This window comes from Sphaerodactylus townsendi, linkage group LG03, assembly GCF_021028975.2.
Source record: "Sphaerodactylus townsendi isolate TG3544 linkage group LG03, MPM_Stown_v2.3, whole genome shotgun sequence".
NCBI lineage: Eukaryota > Metazoa > Chordata > Lepidosauria > Squamata > Sphaerodactylidae > Sphaerodactylus > Sphaerodactylus townsendi.
This window is the reverse complement of record NC_059427.1, coordinates 100,276,115-100,294,253: the sequence shown is the minus strand read 5'-3', so window position 1 is coordinate 100,294,253 and position 18,139 is coordinate 100,276,115. Positions and strand designations below refer to the sequence as shown.

At 42.7% G+C, this 18,139-nt stretch overlaps 1 protein-coding gene and 1 non-coding gene across 2 annotated transcripts in view; both read left to right on the top strand.

The window, feature by feature from the left end:
- Positions 1 to 18,139, top strand: part of KCNIP1 (potassium voltage-gated channel interacting protein 1) — a 677,814-nt gene that overhangs the window by 109,079 nt on the left and 550,596 nt on the right. The gene's annotated exons all lie outside the window — the stretch shown is intronic.
- On the top strand, positions 5,426 to 5,532 carry LOC125430378. The gene has a single exon (XR_007244160.1). It is a non-coding gene; the product is annotated as a U6 spliceosomal RNA (small nuclear RNA).

The window sequence follows — 18,139 nt, the reverse complement described above, 5'->3', positions numbered from 1 at the left end:
CTCCTCCATCAAGCCAGCATTAAAATTAATGGAAGCTGCATCCGGTCTGACTTCAGCCTGTAATTTCGATGCTCTTTCTTGACTGGAGGAGTAAGCAGAGGAGCAATCTAATTGGAAAACGTTTTCTAATTAATTCTTTAGTTGTAGGGTGCTCAAGAGAGAGAAATTTTTCTCTATGCTGAAACAGAACCATTACTTTGCTATGAGAATTGTTTGTACCTACCACTCGGTAGTTTATTATTAATTATTAATATTAGGAGTCCAGTGGCACTTTAAAGACTAACAAGATTTATTCCAGCAGACTCGTTTGTGAGTCAAAGTTCACTTCATCAGATACATAGTATGGCCATAGCAGATATTCTTATACATAAAAGCTACAAGTATCAGAAAAAAGGGGATGGGGAAATATTGCAAAGACAGTTGAAAGCAAACACCAAAGAGATATTAGTCTATTCGTCAGTGTGTTTGAGGACCCCGCCCAAATGCCAATAGAAGCATAAGTAATCACACTGTGTTTAACTTATGGAAAAGGGGTATAGAAATATTTTAATAAATGAATGATGCAAGACTGTTAGTGGTGTTTCTAATTATGTGCCAACAGGTTTTGGATTTTATTTGTCAACAGGTCTTTCGACCTAAAACTTTTGCCACACGTGGCATAGTCATACAATCCCAGAGCAGTGTGATGGTGTGCCACAAATAGGAAACCAACTGGAAAACTAAATGGAAATGTGCAAGGGAATGGCAGCACCTCTGACCTCCATTCTCAATAAACAGTTACTGGCAATACTGTGACATTTCTGCATGGCTTACCAACTTCAGTAGACAGTAAATTGTGGCTCCTCACTGGTCTGTTTTTATTAATATTTTTATTGATTTGAGGGGAAATAAACTTTACAATGCTGTATTCAATTACCATTTTAAGACTGCCTATGATTTGAAAGAGAGTGAGGCTGTAAAATAAACTTACTAGGTGATGGTATTCATGTGGGTCCTTGCCAAAATTTCATCAGAACAAGGGAGTTTCCTGCAGAATAGTTTCAAGAACTGATCGGAGCAGGTCGATATGGAAGGAGATGACTCACACCTCTTATGCCTTTTGAGGTCAAAGCCAACACCCTGAATGATGGTCAGAGGCAAATTGGAAGCCATTGTAACTATATAACATATGATTAAATTTTGATAGCTTGTTCCAGTAAGAACTGTGTTGTATTCTGAACTAGATGAAGCTTGCAAACAGTCTTCAGGGTAGGGTTGCCAAGTCCAGCTGTAGGGAGAGGCGTAGTCAAGCATCATGGTGCTTTTGCCAGTAACACATTGATGGCACTTCCAGTATGTGCCAAAAGTGATGTCACTACATTGTTGGCAATGTCACAGCCATGCTGGGGTAGACTCTCCTTTGATGGTAATCCCCCCCCCCCACACACACACACACTTTGTGCAGCTGATTGGTAGCAGAGATGGTAGCTGGTGGCAGAGGTTTGCAGCCTTATATATCTCATGCTGCAAGTCTAATCTGGATGTTCAAGGGTCTGTGTGGTTTATTAGAGTGATTCTTAATAGAAATGGCTGCAGTTTTCTAAGCTGGCACATACAGGACCACCCAAAAGAATGTGTTCGTTCCTTCAGAGAATGTAATCTAGAAATCTAGAAAAGACTGTTTATCGAACCCAGTGTCAACCGGCTTTTTAGTCTGTTCACTTGTATAGATGTCAGAGAATGAAAGCAGAACTAGCCATGTTAGCTGAAAACTGTGTGTGCACATTTTATAGAAAAGTGCAACATGCCTTCAAATATAAGATTTGCAACAATATAGTTTCAAATCTTGTTGCAAAAGAAGTGGGTAGCAAATGCCCATACAGATCAGTTGGCTCAGATTACAGCAGATCGGTTATACTGAGTATTTCCCCATCCACATTGTCCAGTGCACCAAGTTTTCAAGTTCAGTTGATGTCTCAATTACTATGAAGTCTGCAGGAGTCAGAGGAAGTGGAATTGCAGTCTCCCAATTTCATGCTGAGCAATTCAGCTAGTTTCCAATGGAGGATAAAAGTTATACATTTTTTGTCCTTTCCTCACAGATAAATTATAACATTGTGTTTTTTTTTGATGGTCAGTTGATTTTGAATAGCTGTTTACATTTTGTGTATATATTATTCATAGATATAGATTGCATTTTTGTTTGTGTACTGAAACAGAGGCCAAGTACCAAATAAAGAAATTGATTCCAAAAAACACAGCCCCGGACTTAGCCAGGGCTGCTATTGCAGCGGTGAAGGGGAGAGCTGGAGAAGCCCGGCTGCATAGCTGTGTGGCCTTGCCAGGCTGGTGGTCATGTGACGGGGGAGCCTGGGGCACACCTATATAAGGCAGTGCCTGGCTGGCCTCAGCCTCTTTCAAGGCAACCAGAGCGAGCAGAGTGCTGTTTGCTCGCTCTGGGGCAGCCAGGGTACTTGGCTAGAGGCCGAGCTGCGGCTAGAAGACAGAACAGGCATGACTCACACCCGCAGTGGCTTTTGCAGCGCCACAGGGTTTGTGAGGCCTGTCACACCTTGCAATGTGGCTGCTCATAGAGTGTGGGAGGAGCTCCAGAGAGCGTGTGTGTGTGTGGGGGCGTCTAATTGTTTAAGGAAAAATTGGTCTCCACTGCTGTGTCTACAGCAGAGACGGAGGGGCCAGGGGATGTGGCCCTGGCTGTGCTGCTTGCATAGCATATTGCCCCCCCTCTCCCCCCCACAGTCTGTTGGGTTAGGCCAACACGGCCTCTGGCTGTGCAGCCATCCAGTTTTAGTGGAGCTCATGTGGTGAAGGGTTATGGTGTTGGTCTGGGATCTGTCTCTAGCATTTCTGTATTTAGCCCTAAAAATCACAGCCTCCCAGTAGCTATTTTATATTATAGCGACCCACAGGAAACTTTATATTATAGCAACCCACAGGAGTCTGATTGAAATGGCAGAAGAAAGAGGGCACTTAACCTACTGCCCCTCTACATGCTTTCCCAGACCCGGGTTCGAATCCTGCCACGCATAAGATGGCCTGGGGCCAGTCACACTCTGCTTGGCTTGGCTTACCTTGCAGGATTGGTGGAAGGATGACATGGAGCACGGCGTAAGCCACTTAAAAAAAGAATTTTGGGGTTTCTACCCTGCCTTTCTCTCCTGTAGGGAGACTCAGAGGGTCTTGCAAACTCCTGTCAAATGGGTGCTGTGTGGTTTCCGGGCTGTGTGGCCGTGTTCTAGCAGCATTCTCTCCTGACGTTTCGCCTGCATCTGTGGCTGGCATCTTCAGAGGATCCTGTCAAATGAATGAACGGTTTTCCTGCCCCCCTCAAATGTGAATGTGGGCTTTAATTGTTTTGCATCAGGTGGCTGAAAAGAGCACTGCAATACCTCTATAGATCTCAGCAACCTGAGAACAGTGTTTTGGCATTATAAAACAGCCCCTCCTCAGAATATTTGGGGCAGCTACATTTGACAGGCAATCATTGAGGGTGCTGCAGTGTACTGATGTTGGCTTTATATGCAGAGGGTTCCAGATTTCATCCCTGCCATCTCCTGTGCTGGATCAAGCAGTGGGTGATGTGAAGGACCTTTTGCTCGAGACCTCGGAGAGCTGCTGCCTGTCTGTGTAGGCGATGCTGACCGTGATAGACCACAGGTCTGATCGGGTAAACAAGCAACTTTGTGTGATTAAAAAAAATGCCAAAAAGAAATTCTGCAGTACTTTCCATAAGCCCAGTTACTGAGAGGATTACTAGTTGAGATGTTGCCCTTGAAGAGCCTTTAGCATAGCACAGTGCTATGCAAAAATCTGTTGTTACTATTAGCATGGCTTGGAAAGTGGCTATTGGGAGTTTTTAAATTAAAGCTGATTGGCACCGAGCATTTTTTAAATTGGTGAAATTCAGTACAAGCATTTGGTTTCCTTGGTAGTGCAAGCCTGCACATTGGCACTGTGAAAAGCTAGGGTTTTCAACGGGCAATGTGGTTATTTAATGATAAGTGAGCGGGATTTTCTTGTTGAAACTATAGTTGGATGCAGGATTACAACCACTGTCTTCCCCTAGAGAAAAATGTACCTGAACGCCTTATTAACAGCCTTGATAATAGAAGAAGATGAAGAAGAAGAAGAAGAAGAAGAGGAGGAGGAGGAGGAGGAGGAGGAGGAGGAGGAGGAGGAGGAGGAGGAGGAGGAGTTTGGATTTATATCCCCCCTTTCTCTCCTGCAGGAGACTCAAAGGGGCTGACAAACTCCTTGCCCTTCCCCCCTCACAGCAGACACCCTGTGAGGTAGGTGGGGCTGAGAGAGCTCCGAAGAACTGTGACTAGCCCAAGGTCACCCAGCTTATCTGAATTCCCCAGATAAGCCTCCACACCTCAGGCGGCAGAGCTGGGAATCAAACCCGGTTCCTCCAGATTAGATACACGAGCTCTTAACCTCCTACACCACTGCTGCTCCTGAATTAGAAGAATTAGAAGGCAGTAAGGTGGGAAGTCCTGTTAAGGCTTTATTAAGGGGGTGAGGGATAATTTGTTCTCAGAAATCAACACAAAAGCCCTACAGGTGCCTTCCCTGTATCAAGCAGGCCCAGCCTGTGGCGTCTAGGACGTCCCAAGACAGTGTAATACCTGAGCAGATCAGTTAATTCACTCAGGTTGAAGATGACAGGACATGCCAACGGGTCCTGCAAGGAAATTACCTTCCAATTTTTTGCACCATAGCACTCTTCATTAGTGACATATAACCAGCTACCTGGAACTCACTTCTGTTCCCTATGGCCCAATATGGATGGCCCAAGTTAGCTTGATCTGGTCAGAGCTCTGACGTAATGGGGATTGGCCTTGGTTGGTGTTTGAGTGTGAAACTACCGAGGAATACCGGGGTCACTGGGCAGGGGAAGGCATTGCCAAACCACTTCTTAATATTGGTTCAATAGGGACAGGATACTCTACAAAAGTCTGTCAGAAACAATCGTAATGCTATGCCTCTGCAGCTGCAGTCAGTAGGGTTTTTTCTATCACCAGTTGTTTGAATTAGCACAAATGAGGTGCCTCACATTTTTCTGTTTGGTAAATGAGCAATCTTAAACAAGTGGTAAGAGTTCTCAGCTTTCTATTGGGTTCATGATTGCTTATGGCACCAGGGTAGGACTGATACACTGCTTGGGAATGGCTTTTTCCCCCAAAACTACCAGGTTTGGTGGCCAGGGTTTTTCTTTAAGAGGAAACTGGTCTTCCCTGTATTTTCTCCACAGTTCTTTGCTTTCTTGATGCCAAGTGGTTGCTTATGTGCTTGTAGTTAAGCAGCTTGGAAATAGGCTATCCCTGGTAGGGCACCTAACTTTGCCTGCATGGTTGTGGCACCGGGAGGCCTTCTGCACCTGCCTTGCACATGCCAAAGCCGACTGTATGGTTTCTAACCATCAATGCTTGCTTTGGCAGCATACATACTAATATTGGAACGATACAGAGAAAGTTAGCATGGTCACTGCACAAGGATGTCACGCTAATTCCTTAGGCGTTTCATATTTAAGCCGCTGGTGCTGGGGATGTACACCCCCCCCCCCCCATTCTGGGTCCCTTTGGACATCCTTCAGGACAGGTTCCCAGTGTGGTTTGCAGTCTACATATGCAACAACCTCTTCCGAGGCCATGTGGTGCCTTTGAATGTGACAACTGGGCGATGGTGCAGGTGGCTAACCGACAAGTTGGCCGTTCTGTAAGGATCATACGGTTAGTCCAGGAGTTGGTATTGCTATGCCTGGCTGATTTAGGTTTTTAAGGTTGCTTCACTCCAGGTATCACCACCTGTATTACTGATGCTTTATCTTGCCGCCAGGCGGACCGTTTCAGCTCCCTAGCCCGCAAGGTACCAGCAGCCAGATGTGTTCCAGATCAGCTTCAGAACCTGGGCTGCACGTGACCTTGGATGGAGTCCTCCAGTCTTTAGTGGTGGTCGATTTCCTTGACCTTGCTTTGCCCAGGGGCGAAGTAGCATTAAAGTCTCCTGCTTCAGTACTTGGCTATCAGGAGCCACGGGGTTTTAGTCCACCTAGGGCCCCCCATTTCTTTTCTGGAAAATGCTGGGGATCCCTGATGCAATTGCTCCATTTCTGGAGCCCAAGACGGTAGTGAGCTGGTGCTGGTCCTCCCTGCAAACTCACAGCAGGCAGCGGTTTATCACCAGAGAACTGTTTCAGCTTGACGATGTGTCAGCGTGTGGCAACGTTCAGTCGATCTAGTTAGGTAGTTTCAAAACAGACCAGCCTTGCAGAGTGGCAACCTTACCCACAACTCACACCTGGGGTCCTCATGTCCAGTAATTGAGTCTGGGCGGTCCTAGTTCAGGGGCCAGCAATTTCAGGCACTCTCCTTGGTCACAAAGGATGGGTCTCCCCTGTCTAGATGCCAGTTTGTTCCATGCTGTGGCTCTGACTAGTGGCTTTGGATTCATCCACTAAGGATGGTGGACTACATTTGTTTTGCATTAGGACCGTCATGTCAGCTGCACAATCTCACTTTTCTCTAATTTATTCATTTTAATCTCATTGAGCCAGTGAACTGGTGTATGGATGTTTGGATGCAGCACTGTACAAGGGGCCAGTCAGTTAGCTGCATGGTCCGGAGGGGGCCAAAGCATTGGTCTGGGCTCCATCATGTCGCTATGCATAGGTTGGGAATGGGGTGCGCTGCGGATCCATGACATGGTTTCCTGATTTGGTTTATTGCACGCCATTGTCCTACAGCTGGAGAAGAATGACATCCCGGCTTGGAAGGGCATGTTGCTGTCAGACTGGATGGCTGCAGTTGGAAGTGGCTACTTGGGCAGCTGTTGATGAACAGATAATTGGGTCACGCCTGCCACGGAGGCAGGTGGGAGGATGTTATAGGCACTGCTGGAGTGGAAGGTATTGCAAGGGCACATTTAGCATGATCTTGCTAGCTCTAAAAGCTAAGCAAGGGAGACCTTGGTTTTTAGTCAATAGCTTCAAACTGGGCCAGGTATAAGTTATATGCAAGGACGCGGCCCAAGTGGCATGGGAGTCGGGTGGTGAGCTTATCCCACAGGCTAAAATCTCTCATTGCCAGGCAGTGTCATTTTGCCATGATGGCGTGCACCTGTCCGAATGGGGCAGAGATGTGAGGTTACATGCTATATGGCATGCCTTACTGCAAGGACTAAAGGCTTGGAGGTTCAATGCGCAAGGCCGCAGCCCCACTGGTATGGGAGTTGGGCATTGAGGTTATCCCTCAGGCGAAAATCTCCCGTTACCAGGCGTGGCACCTGTCTGAGCAGGGCAGAGTTGGGTGGTTACATGCTTATACAGCCTGCATTTTTTGCATTGGCTTAGGGCTTAGGAAGCTGTGGCGGGAGCTGGAGGGCCAGCTCAGTGGTGGTTTTGGGCATAGGAGCACATCCTTGATGGGGAGGCTGAGCTTGCATGCTGGACCTCCCTGTGGCTGGGGGCTTCAATAAGAGGTCTGGGGGTGGGGAGTGCTCCCGAATGCAAGCCACAGAGGCTTTGTAAGAGCTTGCTACACTTGGCAGGAACGGGTGTCATGTAAATGGCATACACTCAGGTGGCACCTAGTAATTTTCTGTCTCAATTCCCCAATAGGGATTGGGGACGGTGCCGGGTTCAGCATGCCTGCGCCCCAAAGGTGGGTTCGGCATGCTTGCTGCCCAGGGTCTGGGCTCAGCAAGGGTGCTGCCCAGAGGCTAGGATGTGCCCCTTATGCTTGCCCAGTTTCCTATTTTGGTTTTAATAAAATGGGCTGCAGCCAAATTCATTTCAATGAATGCAGCGTCTGTGGTCATTTGGAAGCGAGCCTCCTCGCATCAGCATGTAAAAGTAAATGCTGACATCTTAATTTATTAAACTACTGTGGTGTCTTAAATGTGTTGTTTGCTGCAAAATCTTGATTTGCAAAAGCTGATAAAACCACAACTTTGTGTTACCCCCACATATAACACTTGCTTCTTCTTTTTTGCTTTTCAGGGAAAAATTCTCATTTTAAAAAAATTCATTGTTGCTCTGGTGTAAATTTGATTACTAGTACATTCTGGTTTTATGCTTGGCTATGCCATTATGTTTAACTTTCGATGACAGGTTGGTGAAGGTCAGAATGCCCGATTTCGGTTTATACCATGAATCTCCCTGACAAGTTCTCAAACTGAAAGCAATGATGACTATCACAACTATCAATAAACTCTAGCTATCTATCTGGAATTGTTTGTAAAGATTGATGGTGTAGTCTCCCAGGACCTATTTTTTTCAGTCATCCTATGGGGGTACTTTTTTATTATGAAATACAGTAACAAACACCTCTCCTCCACACTTTCTTTTGAAAAGGAAAGTGAAGGCTGGGTATTAGGGTTGGCAATTCTGGGTTGAGAAATTCCTGGAGAATCCTGGAGCTTGGGACAGGTGGGGTACAATGCCATAAAATCCATCATTCAGGGTAACTGATCTCTGCAGTCGGGAGATTATATGTTATTTCAGGAGATCTGTAAGCCTCACCTGGAGGTTGGTAACCCTGCTGGGTATGTATAATCTATGTCAAAATCAATCTCTGCATAATATACTTAGGGGAAGCTGCATAATATACTTAGATTTTGTAAATTCATGCACACACTAGAAATAAAGCCCATTGTGCAAACAAATACATTGGGCTCTAGAACACTAATCTTCCCAGAGCAAGAGACACGGATGGGCATATCTACAAGAAATGGTGCCCACACTTTCTCTAAACCTTCTTGGGTGCCCACCCTTTCTCTAAACCTTCTTGGGGTAGTGTTTTTGCCCCCACTACCCCAACTTTCCTTCTGGCCACCTACCCCAGCTCTCTCGTTCTGCCCCATTGCCACAGCTCTGTTTTTAACATTCAGCCCTGCTCTATCCCAACTTTCTGACCACCTACTTCACCTCTCTTTGTCTGTCCACTTATTCTAGCTCTCTCTGTCTCTTTCTGGCCACCTACCCTAGTTTTCTCCTTCTCTTTCTACCCCTACTCCAACTCTCTCTTCCTCTTCCCCCCTCCCAGCCCCATTCTTGGTAGCCTGCCTATAATGTTCTAGGTTGGTGTGGCGAGGCCTCTTCCACCGCACACAGCCCTGCTCTCCCTGCCTCAGCCAGAGCCATTCCAAGTGTGGTGAGACCTTCTCTCTCCCCCAAACTGCCTAGGGTGGGGTGGCCTGTTCCGTCCTGTCTGCTGGTGCCAGGCTCATTGCTGATTTACTTGAGAGTTGGCACAGGCAAGCAATAACAAAGTCATGTGAGGGTTACCAACTGAGTGAGGAGGAGTCTGGGAGTTGTAGTCCTGTCAACCCCTCTGTACATGAGAAATTGGCATTCTCTGGACTACATCTGTCAGTGCACTTCACTTTTCCTGGTTTGTCATTGGGAACAAGCTGTTCAATTATATAGTCAGATAAAAATCTGCTTGTTTTTTAACTGCTTGTGCTATTGATGTAGAAAACATTTAAAGCTAGCTCACCCCTTTCCCCAGTTTGGTTCACTGTTGGTAATTCCCAGGCAATGTTTACTCCAGAGCTTGGTGATGGTTGCCAACCAATGCTCTCTAAGGCAGATGGACAAATTTAATTATTTTGAAATTTTCTATCCTGCCCTTCAAATACATCTCAGGGCAGGTTACATAATGTAAAAAGGCATCTAGACATTACCATAAAAACATCATTATAAAAAGTATTTTCTAAAAACATAGCTAAAATACTCATCACCAATATCCAAAAACCCACCACCTTCCTAACCCTAATGAATGGTTCAGCAAGGTATATGACAGTTTTATGATCATATACATTTGAAACAGATCTACATTTATGTCAGTGGCAGTCTTTTGGGATAGATTTGGGAATAAGAAACTTGATTTCGAGGATTTAGTCAGATTACAAGACTTTATTCCTTTTAAAAAACCCTAGGCAAATATCCATGTTGGTTATGAAGCAGAGTTATTTCCCAAAGTTCCACTGAAGGGACAGTTCTTCCATAGTGAGTATTTATTAAATTATACCAATTCCAGTGCTTTAATGAATATAATTATTTCTTATGTCTGTTTTTAAGATTCATGTTTAATCCTGGCAATATGCCTACAGAACAGAGCATTAAGTGCTTGTCAATCATGTTAGAAAAATGTAAAAACAATAAACTAAATGGATATAAAATTTATAAAGGTTCACACAGCATGTCCTCTGCACAAGCAAATCTGCCAGTGATGTATTTTGAAATGAAAACCTTGTGGGAAAGAATTTCCAGAACATAAATCATTCATTGTAGTTTGGCTTTGCATTTATTCTCCAATGAATCTCTTCCCCCCCTCAAGAATAAACAAGTTTTCTCCATTGACCGCTGCATGCTTCCTTCTATAAGATTACTTGGCTTGAACTTTTGAGATTGTACAATATGCACGAGTGGTAGTAATCTAGAATGCATAACTCAGTGATTGCATAGACTACATAGTAATTTAAAATACATAGCTCAGGAAATGTTGCATTAAATCACACCTGAAAGGCACAATATCTAGCATCTCTAAGAGCCTAAAGCAGGGGTCCCCAAACTTTTTAAACAGGGGGCCAATTCACTGTCCCTCAGACTGTTGGAGGGCCGGACTAAAAAAAAACTATGAACAAATTCCTATGCACAAATGATTGTAAAATGTTTGATTTCACCTTTCAGCCTTTCTGTCATGGTCTATTTTTAGAACAGTAACCAAAGTATGTCGAGTACAGGGTGGGCTCCAAATATTGTTGGGGAGGCTGTGGAATACCTTCCCCTGTAAAAAAAAAAAAGGAGAACTTTCCCAATGAAGCATTCCATCTAACCCAGGATCAGGTATCTTCCTGGGTTCTTTCCTCCCTAGCAGCCAGCGAGCGATTCGCCAGCCTGGCTGATGCCAATGGGAGTGAGGCGGAACAGAAAGCCTGAGAGCAAAACATGGAGTAGCTGAAAGGGAAGGGCGGAGCAGGCGTTGCCACGTGTAAGGTTTCCAACTCTGGGTCAGAAAATTCATGGAGATTTGGGGGTGCCATCATGTAACTGCAATCAACAGCCATTGGGGCTGGTTCCTCCTCTCCCTCGAGCCCCCACTGCACATGAATGGAGCCATCGCCGCCATGCCTGGCGGGCCGGATAAATGCCTTCAGGGGGCCACATTTGGCCCCCGGGCCGTAGTTTGGGGACCCCTGGCCTAAAGGGACAGGATTCAAACACTGTTGATTAGTACTTGGGTAAGATAACTGATATTTTACCCTCCCCCTTCCCTCCTCCCTTTTCCTTTCCCTACTTGTTTTTCCCCTAATCCATCCATCACCATCTTGTGGCTCCCTGTGCTGGGCATGCCTGGTTTCCATGATCTTGACAACAGCACCATCATCTGAGAACCATAATCATGGGACCATTATTGTATGTTACTATTTATGGTTTTAATTATTCCTACGATATTTATGAATTTAATTGTAATATTTTTATGCTATTAGCTGTCCTGAGCCCAGTTTTAGTTTGGGATGGTGGGATAAAAATATAATCAGCAGCATCTGATTATTATTATTATATTTGTATCCCACCATATGATGATGATGATGATGATGATGATGATGATGATGATGATGATGATGATGATGATGTTTAGTGAAAACTTGACGCACCGAGCATCTAAAAAGCAAAGCTAAATTATACTATTACAGTTTTGACACAGTGGACCCTCTCAGTGAGGTAAAACTTAACAAGGTCCAGAAGAGGGCCCAGGTTGTCAGGTGAAGAGAACGGAAGTGATACGAGGGTTGCGCTTTGCCTGCCAGTGGAACTACCTTGCATCAGACTGACATTTGTCAGCAAGCCAGTTTTCCCCATTTACTACAATTAAGGTGGATTCCACATGGGCCAAAAACAGTGGTGTGAAACAGTGTAAACCCTTTTATACTGTTTTATACCATTTTACACTGCTGTTTTTGGCACATGCAGAATCCACCTAAGAGAAAAATGAATGGGCAACAGGAGTGGAAGAGAGAAATGGCCTATGATCAACCATTGCTTCCTGCTTCTCACCCTTTGAACTGTGTTTGTGTGTATATGTTTGGAGGAAAGTTTCTTGGCCTGGACTTTGACCAAATATCTTTTTTGGTCTTCATACATTGTAATGTGTTTGGAAACCAACTGTGGAGTACCTAACAGACTTGTCATGTTATTTCATTAATGGCTGTCGTTCACAAGCTCATCTGATCATGTGAAAAATACTGTGAAATGCTGTAATAAATTTCATATTTGGAAGCTGTCTAACCTCGCTTAAATGTTGCTGTAATTCTATTTGGATTTGGAGCATTTATTGCAGTTATAAATAGAATCAATATTGTTCAAGGCAGTCCATGATATCGTTATGACCACATATCTCTACTTAGCATTGTAAGAAGCCTATCATGTTATCCTGGTTTAGTGTTCTTCCAATGCCAAAAAGGCATTTGATGAGAGCAAATAAAGGGGTTAGTAATAGCAATTACCTAAGGGGCACATCAGCACTCTTAAGGTTTTGAATAATTACTTGGTTTTGAAGAATTATATCAAAAGAATCACTTGGAGGAAGGCTAGGATTCCTTTGAAACTCATCCAGCTTCTAGGGTGGCTTGCTGGCTCTTGCAGGTACATAGGAGAATGAAGATGTAAGATGTTTGGATTCCCATTGGTGAGAAAAACATGGCGTAAATATTGAAAAAATCATAGAAGTCTACATGTGGAAGACAGTTTCAGAGGCCATGTTGATCTTCAGTAGTTCAGTACTAGATCTTCAGCTAGATTTGAATCCAGTAGTTCCCTAGGGACCAACAAGATTTTTGGAGTATAAGCTTTCCAAAGTCAAAGCTCCCTTTACCATGTGTCTGGGTGAGGACATGTCATTGCAGCATTTTACTTATTTGCTAACAAAATTCATCAACTCCCTCTTAAGATAATTAATCTTCCTGAACTTACTTATATACTTACAAAGGTATCTTCCTATTACATCTCTGTGACTATTGATCTAGATTTGGAAGACAGATTTTTTTTACGAGCAATTGACAGACATTTAAAGGATATTTTACCTTGCTGTAGAGCTAAAGGCAACATAGTGTGTTTTTGAACAAAAACAGCAAGCCTCAGCCCAGTGCAGCAATGATATCTGTATTAATTTTGGAATTTGATATGCTGAACCAAATGCTGCCAATCTAAGAGCACATAAATGTGCTGACTGTAGCATATTCATTGGAAAAAAATAACCAGCTTACCTTCTAGAGCTGGACAGTTTGATTTGTATAAAATCAGCCCATGGGGTTTTTAAAGTTTAAGTTTTAAAGAAACCAATACACAAAAAAACAAAAGTGTAAAACATAGAAAAAGTTATATACATACAATTTTTATGGCACTTACTATATAAATTTACATTTTAAAAAAAATTACTCTATATTTTTCAATATATCTTTATATCAACAGATATATTATGAAACATATATTACCTAAATCTTTCTTCCTCTGTTTTGGTTCAAGGTCATTAAATTTTATTCTTAATTTTTAACTATATAATAAAAAAGACATTCAATTTTTCTGGAAATTCTGGAATTGATCTCTTATGTATAAAGGATATTAGTTTTGGCATAACTGCATTTTAAGTTAATTTACTCATCCTTTCATCCTTTAAAATCCTTTAAAATCTGATTATTCCTTGCTTTCCCTTTTGCTGCATAAATTACTCTTGCTACTTTCATCATGTACTTAAATTATTTGCTATATATTTTTGGAATATTACTTGGTACAATATTTATTAGCATATTTTTTATTCATCTCAAACTTACATTTTAGTATCTTTGCACTTCATCCTCTATCGCTATCCATTAATGCTTTCTTACAAACCCGCCACATATCTTTATATATAATTGAGCAGCATGATCCCAACAACAAATCAGAAAAAGGGAGGTCTGCTGGAAAGTGTAGTCTTGACCACCTGGGAGGGCCCAGATTCCATCTTCTCCTGTAGGGGTACGGACTACACTGCTAAAAAAAATTGCTGTTAAAAAATCATACTTCCCCCACGGTTTGCTTCTCTCTGGCAGTGACAAGCCTTGAAAAAGGAGGAAAGTGCAGGAGGTAGCCATACTCCCTTCCTACCTCCACAAAATTCTTCTCCCTACTAGGAATAGGTCCCTATGGTGAAATTTGAAGAACTTCATCCCTGGGAACACAGCTGGGGGCATTCTGGGGTGTTCTGGGGGTGGAGCTGATGTTAATTGGCTTCCACCAGACATGCACATTGGTATGCCTCTGGCGCAGCTGTCAGACTTATGCCACAAAAACAGAGTTGTAAGTCTGCTTCTTCAGTGGGGCTCTTTGGGTTGGGGGGCTGGGGGGATTTTGATTTTCCCTCCGGCCTGCCCCATCCAGAGTTCCTTTGGAGGCAATGTGGTACTGCCTTTGCCATGCCATCACCAGCCATCACAGTACTCCTTCCCATGTCTGAACTGCACCATTAGTCTTGCAGCTATGATTGTTGTAAATATTTTATAATTCACATTTAGTAATGAGATTGGCCTATCCAATTGTGGTAATAATGGGTCATTTCCTTGTTTATATACTCACTTCTTGCCAAGTTATATTCATTTCTTTCCAACAAGTGATATATTTTTTCCCTCTTGTAATTAATTCATTATTTTTGGTAAAGACATTGCTAATATTTCTTCAAAGAATTTGTCAGACCATCTGGTCCAGGTGCTTTATCCTTCTGGAGTTGTTTAATAGTGTGATTAATTTCTTGGATTGCTATTACTTGGTTTAGAATTATTCTGTACTCAGATGTAAATCTTATTTGATACTCCTGTTAAATATTTCTCCATACTTTTTTTAAATAATTTTTTTAATAAAGACTTTTTAACGTAGTTCTTACTGTGCACGACCTACTTGATTTCCTTTCTTTATCATAGGTATTGTTATTTCTCTTTCTTAGAAGATATGCTAAATATCTTTCAGGTTTATTGGCACATTTGAAATATGTTCATTTTATTTTTTTAATTATTTCTGCATTTTGTCAACTTTTAACAAATTCAGTTGATACTTCAGCTGTTTAAATTCCTTCACTCTTTTCTTATTACCAGTAGTTTTATGGTCTTGTTCTAACATCTTCAATTTGTCTGTTATTTTCTTTATTGATTCTTTATTTCTTTCTAGCAGCTATTGCTTTTAAAGTTCCTCTAACAATTGTCACATTTGTTTCAGCTGTGTTGTTAATGCTAAATCACTCTTGTATCGTCGAAGGCTTTCACGGCCGGAATCACTGGGGTGTTGTGCGGTTTTGGGGCTGTATAGCCGTGTTCTAGTAGCATTTTCTCCTAACGTTTCGCCTGCATCTGTGGCTGGCATTTTCAGAGAATCTGATGGTAGTAAAGCAAGTGGAGTATATATACATGTGGAATGTCCAGGGTGGGAGAAAGAACCATTTGCCTGTTAACAAGTGTAAAGTGTGCAATTAGCAAGTTTCATTTGCATGTGTTGGGTAAGATCCACCCCTTTAGCATGTGAGTAACCATGAAGATAGCATAATCAATTAGTGAGGACATCTGCATCGTAGTACCCTGGCCTTTTGATCCCTTTGATTGTGTACTGTCTAGAGAGACACCCTTTGTTTGGGTGGTGTTCACTAGCCCTTTGATTGCTTACTGCCTGGAGACATACTTTGTTTGGGTGGTGTTCATTAGTCACTGTCTTGATTCTAGTGTTTTTCAGTACTGGCAGCCAAATTTTGTTCATTTTCATGGTTTCTTCCTTTCTGTTGAAATTACCCATGTGCCTGTGGATTTCAATGGCTTCTCTGTGTAGTCTGACATAGTGGTTGTCAGAGTGGTCCAGAATTTCTGTGTTTTCAAATACTATTCTGTGCCCAGCTTAGTTCATCATGTGTTCTGCTATTGCTGATTTTTTCCAGCTGAATTAGTCTGCAGTGCCTTTCATATTCTTTTATATGTGTCTGGGCGCTGCGTTTGTTGGTCCCTATGTAGACTTGTCCACCGCTACATGGTATACAATAGACTCCTGCAGAAGTTAGAGGCTCCCTCTTATCCTTTGCTGAACGTAGCATTTGTTGAATTTTCTTAGCAGGTCTATAGATCGTTTGTAGGTTATGTTTCTTCATCAGTTTCCCTATACGATCAGGGATTCCTTTGATGTATGGTAAGAACACTTTCCCTCTAGGTGGCTATTTATCTTTATTCCTGTGGCTTGTTCTTGGTCTTGAAACTCTTCTAATGGCTAATGGTTACTCTACTACAGACTTCAGAAGAGCTGCAAGACCAAGAACAAGCCACAGGAATAAAGATAAACAGCCAATAAAGATAAACAGCCAATGTTGGGCAGAGAGGTACTCATTGCCACAGTAGCTGCCACTTCTGGAACTTTTTCAGCTTGAAGAAATGCATAAGAGTTTCAGATAGATACTCAGACTGTGTACTTGTTGATACAGTTCATTTTAGTGTAGAATAATGCCCACAATTATTCACTGTAGAATAATGCACACAATTGTGATTACTTAGCGTTATCAATCAGAATCCTTTGTCTCGGACTATGGATCCAGTAGTGGTGCTTGTATCACCTGCGGTACACAGAAGTAGTTTAGCTGAGAGGCAAGGTTTTCATAACATTTACAAAGGACTTGCTCTCCTTCAAAACCTATGTCTATCTGAAAGTATGACATGCTGTCTTGTCCCAACACTGCCTGCCATGGATTGGCCATGTATTTTTTAAAAAACTGTTAATATTCTGAGCAGACTTGAGTTCGTGTAAGGTAGAGACACAACTAATCAATATTTTAAATGAATGAATAAATAAATAAATATGTAAATAAATTAAAAATAATTTGATTTTTTGGGGATAGAGTGATTGGTGAAACATAGTATATGGAAGGCTGAAAGCCACTGGTGTAGTATATGTTTTTCAGGTTCATTTTGGTGGCTTTTTCAGTCTCTCCCTGGGATTGAACCAGCTGTGGGATACTTTTAGTCTTTCCTCTTCATCAATTTTACATGCATTCTTCAGTTGCAGGACTATGATCCAACTCAGCAAAGATTATAAAGGGATGCAAATCTGCCTGAATTTGCAGTTCTTGGAAATTTACAGTAGTAAACAAATAAGCTCTTGCCCATTCAGTTTATACAAAATTATTATTTTTTTATTTTCCCCTTTCATTAGATGTGCATGCAGTTGCAAAGTACTTGAGCTGCAGAAACTAGTTTTGAGATTAGTACATTTTGTCTGGATGTAACTTGCAGTTTTTCAAGTGAACATCTAAATACACAGCTGAGTGGAAAGTATCTGGGTGATGATAAGGGAAGGAAGGACAAACATTCCTGACCAGGGTGAGGAGATGGACACTGTCCTCATTGAGCAGCTTTACATGGTATTCAAACAACATACCTTGGTAGTCATGGATGACTTCCACTTCCCTGATATATGTCTGGAGACAAACTCTACAAAGCATCCACAGTCATGGAAGTTCCTGACCTGCCTTACTGACAACTTCCTTTATCAAACGTAAGAGCCACAAAGGGCTCAGCCATACTCAACTTAATATTAACCAACAGGCAAGAGATGGTAGATGAGGTGAAGGTTATGGGGACCTTAGGGGAAAGTGACTATGTCCTCCTAGAATTCCTTTTGCTGAGGGGATCAAAAACATTTGTGGTCTGTAAGATTTTAGTAAGACAGACTTTAACTCAGAGGTATGAAGAAAGTCATTCCATGAGCAAAACTGCTTGAAGACAAAGGACGAGTGAAAGGTTGGCTCTCCTTAAAATAAAAAGTCATTTCCTCTTTATCTGTACCTGGTGGTGCATTTTGATAGATGAGCCATCACTGGTAAAAGGTATATATAAAGTACTCTACCCAGTGGTGTAGCGCCAAGGGGATAAGGGGTGCGTGATGCACCAGGCGCATGCCGGTGTGGGGCGCGGCAGAGGCGCGGCATTCCAGGCCGGGTGTGGGTGTGGCAGGGGCGCAGAATGCACCCGTGCCCCAGGGGCAACTCCCCCTTGCTCTGGCCCTGATTCTACCCACATAGTAATTTTGTATTTATGGTAGAGTAACTAAAATTCAAATGTAACTGGAGAACTTGGACTG